This window comes from Echinops telfairi, unplaced genomic scaffold (genome assembly GCF_000313985.2).
Source record: "Echinops telfairi isolate 266 unplaced genomic scaffold, ASM31398v2 ScPeMD7_7472;HRSCAF=8510, whole genome shotgun sequence".
In the NCBI taxonomy this organism is placed as follows: domain Eukaryota; kingdom Metazoa; phylum Chordata; class Mammalia; order Afrosoricida; family Tenrecidae; genus Echinops; species Echinops telfairi.
The window spans coordinates 733,196-740,296 of NW_022111376.1; the positions used below are offsets into that span (position 1 = coordinate 733,196).

The window sequence follows — 7,101 nt, forward strand, 5'->3', positions numbered from 1 at the left end:
AAACTGGGTTGAGTGTCCTTGGCTAGGGTGTCTGCTGGTAAATTTGGGGCCTCTGAGCCTTTGTCAAAGGTAAAGTGTGCTTACTGACTAAAGAAACATGTGGTTGCCCTAAACTTGCAGACCCACCAGAGAACTGAGGGCCTTCAAGTAGGAAGCCTGCAGTGGGTTTGTGTCCATTTAGGAATTGTCTGTGCACGACATGGGACTTGTTGGTCATGGGAACAGATTAGAGAGGCCTTTTTTGCTTAGGAGGCTTATTAGCAGACGGAAGGTCCTCCATGTGTTTGTGTGTGGAGCTGCAGTAGCTGCAACCCTCAACTGAGCAGTGGTGGGGAGGGGGGATGATGCCTGTTCTGAGGGGAGGGATGAGTCAAGCACAAGTCATATAGTCTGTGATTCCCAAACAGGAGGCTGGGTCCTCATATCTAGGAAATAACCTCTGAATTCCGGGGTGCACTGAACCTGTCTAATACCCATGACGCAGTTCCCTCTGGCCACTAGGAGGCTGTAGCCTAGCCAATTGCAGTTCTAGAGGGTGCAGAGTCATCCTATTACACTCATGGAGAAAGTGACCTGCCCTTTTGAGCCCAGGAAATCATGGCCACAGTGTTGGGGTAAATGAGTGCATAGGCTGGTTACCCACTAGGAGGTCATGAAACCTACTCTGGAGTCCCACACATGGCCTCTGCATTTTTGGTACTTAAAGTGGTGTCCCTACGCTCTGGGACTTCCTTTGCTTTGGTTCCTCTCTTGGAGTTTATTCAGTGATGTACCAGATCTCTGGAGTCCATGCAGTTAGTGATTGTGCGCTCTGAAACTCTGGAGGTGACAGCTCCAGTTCCTGGAAATCAGAAAAGCTTAGCAATACACACTTTGACTGAGTAGGCTGTGGCCCTGCCTCTTTTAGCACAAGAGAACATAGCCCCACCCTCTGGTCCTCAGGGAAATGTTGGCCCCACCCTCTAAAACCTAGGAGCCTGAGACAGAAGCACCTGGCTTGGCCATTCAGATTCCTGGAGGCAAAAGCTCTTCTGTTGAGAAGCAGTGACCTCTTCTGCCACAGAGAGGTAATAGCTTTGCAACTGGGACCTGGAAGGCAATCGCCTCTTCTATCTGGACCCCTACAGGTTATGGGAGCTGTGAAGGGCTTGTCACAGAAGACTGCTAATGAAAGGTACGAGGTCCACCACTGTGTCCAGGGAAATAATGGCCCTGCTCTTGGGTTTTAGGTCAAGGTGTCTGGAGACTCTGGATTCCAGGAAAAGCTGAAGCTTTTCTGGGAGCCCAGCAAGTGCACATTTAGCCTTTGATGCTCTATCCCCTATACCTATGAAGTAATGTGGCCAAACCCCCGGTCCCCAAGTGGCGTTTGCCCAGCACTTTGCAACCAATGTGGCCTTCTCCCTGCCACTTGGTCGTCAGAAGGCCTTGAGCTTCTTGTATATTAATAAAGTAGGCTTTTGCCCTGCGGCCTGGAACCCAAGGGTGTGTATTCTCAAGACCTTAATATCAGAAGGGCTTGGGCCTGCTCTGGGCCCCAGTGGATTGCAGGTCAGGACCCTGTTCCAGAAACCAGGAAGGGTTCCTCCAGCTGCCTGATATTCCAGGAGTTGGTACTATGTCCTGTTGAAAGTGAGGAGGATGACTTCATACCATCTGGAATTTGGCCTTGCTCCGGAGAGAGCAGGTGACTCGACTCCCTCCTGAAACCCAGGCAGGTCTCCACCTGCCGGCTATCAGGAAACATTTTGTCCTCAGTTCTATCTTCCTCAGGAAAGTGGCAGCTCCACACTTGGGCTGAAAAGTCTGTGCTCTTGCCTCTTAGAGTACAGAGCTATTAACTAGCTCAGTCCAAAGCTCCTCAGCGTAGTGGTGGCCCTCCCTCTTGTATATACAACTGCCTAGTTGACTCTCTAGTCCTCTCATAGTTTGTGGGACCTTCCTTTGGACCCATCAAGCCAGTATCCCAGGGTCTGGAACCTAGACCGTGGGGTCATGCCTTGTAGACCCCAGGAGGCCATATTTCCATTACTTCAAAATCAAAGTGGCATGAGCCCTACATGCATTATTAGGGGAGATTGTGCTCCTTCCCTTTGATACCCAGGAGGCAGCATCCTCAGGTTCTGTCCCCTCTGCTCAGGAAGGCATCAGTGTGGTATTTTAGGACACATGGGGCATTATATACCCCTGCCTCTTGGGGCTCAGAAGCGGCTGGAACTGCCCTGTTTTCCTGGAAGCCATAACTCTGGTTACGGGCTCAAGGAAACATTTACCCCCAACTCTGCAACACATGGAAAATGGCTTCAACACTTGGGCATAAAAGGCACATGCATGTTCCTTGCTCTGTAAACTAGGAGACTGATCACCTCTTCAGGTAAAAGCACTTGTCAGACTCCCCCCTCCCCTCACTTTCTCTGGTCCTAAAGGAGACAGTAGCCCACCTCCTGGTTCCCAGAGATCAAGACCACTCTCATGAAGCCTAACAAGTGCATAGCTAACCTTATGGTGCTCAAGGATGTGGGTTCTATGCCCTCTGTAACCAAAGAGGCCATGGCCAGCCACAGGTATTTCAGTGGTGATGTCTCTGTCTTATGAAACCCTAGTGACTGTTTGGCAACTTCTTGGGGTTGAGAAAGACTGAGGCCGTCTGCAAAGTAGTAATGTAGCTTTTGACCCTGAGATCTGGAACACAGAAGGCTGGCTTCTCATGCCCTGGAGATTGCAAGTTGTTTCCCTGTGTAGCCTAAGTAAGGCTTAGGAGTTTGAGTTCACACAGAGGCACCTCAGAAAGGGATGCTAATGAATTTCTAAAAACCCAGGTCTTGACAATCCTACGCACCATGGATCCCCTATGACACCAACATGGTGAAGACAGTTATTTGACTAGCCTGCTAACATAAAAGTTAGAAATTTGAGTCCACTCAGAGGGGCCACAGAGGAAAGTCCTTGCAAAGAAATTGCAAGAAATTAAAAAAAATCCAACCATATAGAGCCTTATAGAGCACAGCCAGCTTCTATCACCCATGGATGTTTCCGTTTTTTTCCCTAGGATGCTCACAAGAATCTGAGAAGTTTGAGCCCACTCCAGGGCACCTCAGAAGAAAGGAATGGCAATCTGCTGCAAAGCCTAAGGAGCTGAGTATTCATCTGACACACAGTGGGGCTAGCAGTTATTTTTCTGGTCTGCCAAAACAGAGGTTAGAATTTTAGTCCATTTAAAGCACCTCAGAAGGCATGGTAATCTACTCCACGCCCCCCACCCACAAAGAAACCCCAGCGTTTAAAACCCTAATGAGCTGAGGTGCATTCTGACACATAGGGGGGGGGGTCCCCACACAATTAACTCGCATGGTTGCTCACATAAAGGTTAGAAATTTCATAAGCATTTTTTGAAAAGTGTCACAAGAATATACTGACAATCAATTGACAAACAGCAAGCTACAGAAAGTGCTGTGAAGCACAGATTTCTCCTGAACACACAGGCATTGCACTTAACTAGCTTGTTTGGTGCCATGACGCACAGAAACTTGAGTTCACTAAAGATGCTCCAGAAGAAAGACCTAGCGATTTTCTTTATATAAACTGGGAGCACTTCCCCCATAACATTGTGCAGGAGTAGGGAGTACAGAGAGGCCAAATGCCTGATTAGAGAGGGGAAACGTCGCTCCATGCCTTTTCAAAAGCTTTGCCAAACAGGCCTGCCCCTGCGGCAAGCACAATTTCCTGTGGTCACAACTGATAGATGATGGAACGCTGTTCTGTTAAGAAACATGGTGGAGTTCCAAGAAGTCACGGCTTGGCTGTGAACATACCGGTAAGAAGGTTGCGTCCCACTAAAACAAATCACAAGAAAGGCCTGGCAATTTACTTCCAAAAATCCTAGGCTTAAAGTCTTAGAGAACAGAGTCTCCTCTGCTGAACAGTGGTGGTACAAATTGTCACCTGGCCGAGCTTCTAATGAAAAGATTAAATATTCCAATCCAGATAGCAGGCCCTCAGAAGGAAGACCTGGCAACGTAAGTTCAAAAGTCCACCCTAGAAACCCCGACCGAGAAGACATCTCTTCTGAAAAACAGGTATGGTGCAAACAGTCATTTCCCCAGTCTGTTAAAAAAGAGGTTAGAACGTTGAGCCTAATCATAGGTGCGTCAAAAGAAAGGACTGGCAATGTACTTCCAGGAGCTTTGAAAATCATGTGGAACACCATTCTCTGAGGAGCACAGATGTTTTGCAAGCAATTACTCCCTGGTCCGTGAAACATAGGTCTGAAGTTTGAATATGCTCAGAGGTGGCTCAGAAGAAAGGCCTGAAAACCCACTTCCAAAATATCTGTCCTTGAATAAATATAAGAATTCTCTTCTGATACACAGAGGTGTACAATCAGCTACTCTGCTACTCCCTTAACTAAATGGTTATACATTTGAGTCCAATCAGAGGCACTTTAGAAGTAAGATCTAGCCATCAAATTCAAAAAAATCAGGCCTTGAAAACTATCCTGAGAACATTTTTCTTTAGACACAGACTGTTGGTAAAATTAGCTATTTCCATAGACTGCAAAGACAAAAGTTAAAAATTTGAGTTTATCATGAAGTCCCTCAGAAGAAAATCCCATAAATCTACTTCCAAACAATTTGCTTTTCATTCCCAAAGAATACTTCTCCTTTGACACACAGGGGAGAGGTAAACAGTAAACTTGTACCCTGTGAACATAAAAGTTACAAGTGTTGGTCCACTCACCAGTGCCTCAGAAGATAGGGTTGGCAATCTCCTTCTACAAAGTCAGCCCTTGAAAACCCTACAGAGAAGAGTTCTCTTCAGACACACAGGGTGGCATGGCTATTCCCCTGGCTTGCTAAACCAGAGGGGAGAAGTTTGAGTCCACGAAGGGAGGTTTTAAACAATTTCTTGCAATGAAGAATCTTTGTAGTGCCAGTTTTAAAATTTATTTTATAAAATCATTTCATTTGGGGATCGTGCAGCTCTGATGACAACCCATCCATGAATCCATTGTGTCAAGCACATGTGTACATATGTTGCCATGGTCTTATAAACCATACATGCAGAAAAATTCCCCAGTAGGTAGTTCACTGTTCATTAAACAGCGCTCTGCCCCATCACCCATGCCCAAAGCAGTAATTACTCCTAAAGTCTTTCCTGAATACGCTGAATTAGTCTGCTTTATTTCACAGTGTACTTGGAGCCTATTGCATATCTTTTATGCACACCTGTTATAGCAACATTTTATTCAAGTTTAGTGATAGGAAAAACTTACATGTGAAAGAAAAATTCATGAAAGAAACCCAATGTGCACAAGAAAATTTTAATGTTAACCTCCTGAAAACGTTACACTGCATACATAGGTGCGCTCACTAATACATACATGCAAATATACAAAGGAAAATCAATTCCAAAATGTTTTCAGTGGTGAATGCTGAATGACAGAACACATTTCAGAAAAAAATGAACTTTGGTTCTCCAATTGTCCTCAATTCTATTGAATTAATTGGAAATCTGAGTCCCAGAACCTCCCCTCAAATATCAGGACGAAATGTTGCAGCTCGGTTTTATTTTCTGCAGTGACAAACAATGAAGCGCCCTCTTCCCTCCCAAACAAGAAAACCAAAGGAGTGGGTCCTCCACGTTCAAGGTCTAATTCAGGCAAACAGGCTCATAGTGGCAAACGATTGAAGCAATCAGTGCTCTGGGAAGGAAACACTGGGTACGTTTGGAAGGAAGCTTAGGCATCAGCCCCCCTTTGCCCTTCAGGGTTTCGCAGATCTGGAGGTGCAAAGCTGGCAAGATGGCGTTTCACCAGGCTAAGTTGTTTCAGGAAACAGTTGGTGTAAATTCGTAACACAAAAATGTCTTCTTCACTCCACCTGCTAAAGTGAGGGGAGAAGATATTATTTTCCAGGCCAGCAAAGCCATCGCAGTGAGTGCACCCAGTATCTCCTTAGACCAGAGTCAGCCTCTCCTGGAGGGGTGGGGTGGGGTACAGATTAACACCTCGGATTATTAAACCCAAGGTCACAATTGAAACCCGCCTGTGCTCCAAGGGAGAAAGGTCAGGCTGGCTGTCTCCATACAGATTGACAGCCTTGGGATAGCAGTGGGTTTGCATTTTATCTCAAATATGTGCTCCCTGTGGCTGATATCAGGCCAAATACCTGCCACCCTAATCAACGCAGGCCCCTTCTAGAACTTACACAGTCATGACGCTGCCCTGAACCGTCAACTGCATATCAATCTCTTCCTCGCAGCTCGGTAAATCCATGGCCAGGAAACTGCGCGCAATCTCTGCCTCCAGAGGAGACCGGAATGGTACGACGACTGTGCTGCACGGATGTGGTTAAGGGGCCATCAGACACTGGTTTTGAGCCCCAGCCTCCTCATCCCTCTCAGGGCTGGCTTCAAGCAATACCCAGCTCAAACCGGCCTAGACTGCCTCCCTCCCACTGAACACCACCCCTGTACCCCAGCCCTCAGTACCTCCAGGACTCTTATATCTATCCAGACCCCTGCAGTTCGCTCCACCCCATGGTCCAAGACCCCGCTGAGACTGTCACACTGGACACACAGGACCCCGTGGGGGTGGGGCTCGAGTTTCTCTTTCAAAGGATACAATTCGAGATTTCGGTTTGCTGGACCTCGAGGTGCAGGCACCGGATCTCCAGCCGGCTCTGGTGCAGCCTGGGCCTGCACTGCGCCAGGAGCGGGAGGCTCTGCTGTGTCCACTGCCTCTTCACCACTCGGTTGCTCAGTGTTCCCAGGTGCCCCCTGGCCTCCTAGGGCAACGGGTTGCACTTGACGGCCACTGCTGGAGCTACCAGGGCCATCCTGATCAATACCCCTGGAGCTACTTGCATCTTGGGATCCCTCAGGGCTCCCCCGGGCCCCATCCTGGCCTGCATGCCCCTGAGAGCCAACAAGGCTTCCATGGCCTCTGAGGCCTTCATGGACACCTTCGTCACAGGTATCCTCGGCTCCCCTATGACCACGCTGGCTCTCAGGGTGGTGCGTACCTTCGCGGCCATCCCCTTCACTTGCTGAATCGCGGGCCACTTCACGTTCTCCGCCACCTGAGGCCCACATGGTGTCTCC

General features: G+C 48.0%; 1 long non-coding RNA gene across 1 annotated transcript; it reads right to left on the minus strand.

Annotated features, from left to right (window-relative positions):
- Window positions 1-5,358: 5,358 nt before the first annotated feature.
- On the minus strand, window positions 5,359-6,665 carry LOC123521153. Its single transcript, XR_006679626.1, has 3 exons — window positions 6,623-6,665; window positions 6,207-6,335; window positions 5,359-5,882 (listed from the first exon to the last, which is right to left on the minus strand). It is a non-coding gene; the product is annotated as an uncharacterized LOC123521153 (long non-coding RNA).
- Window positions 6,666-7,101: the final 436 nt, after the last annotated feature.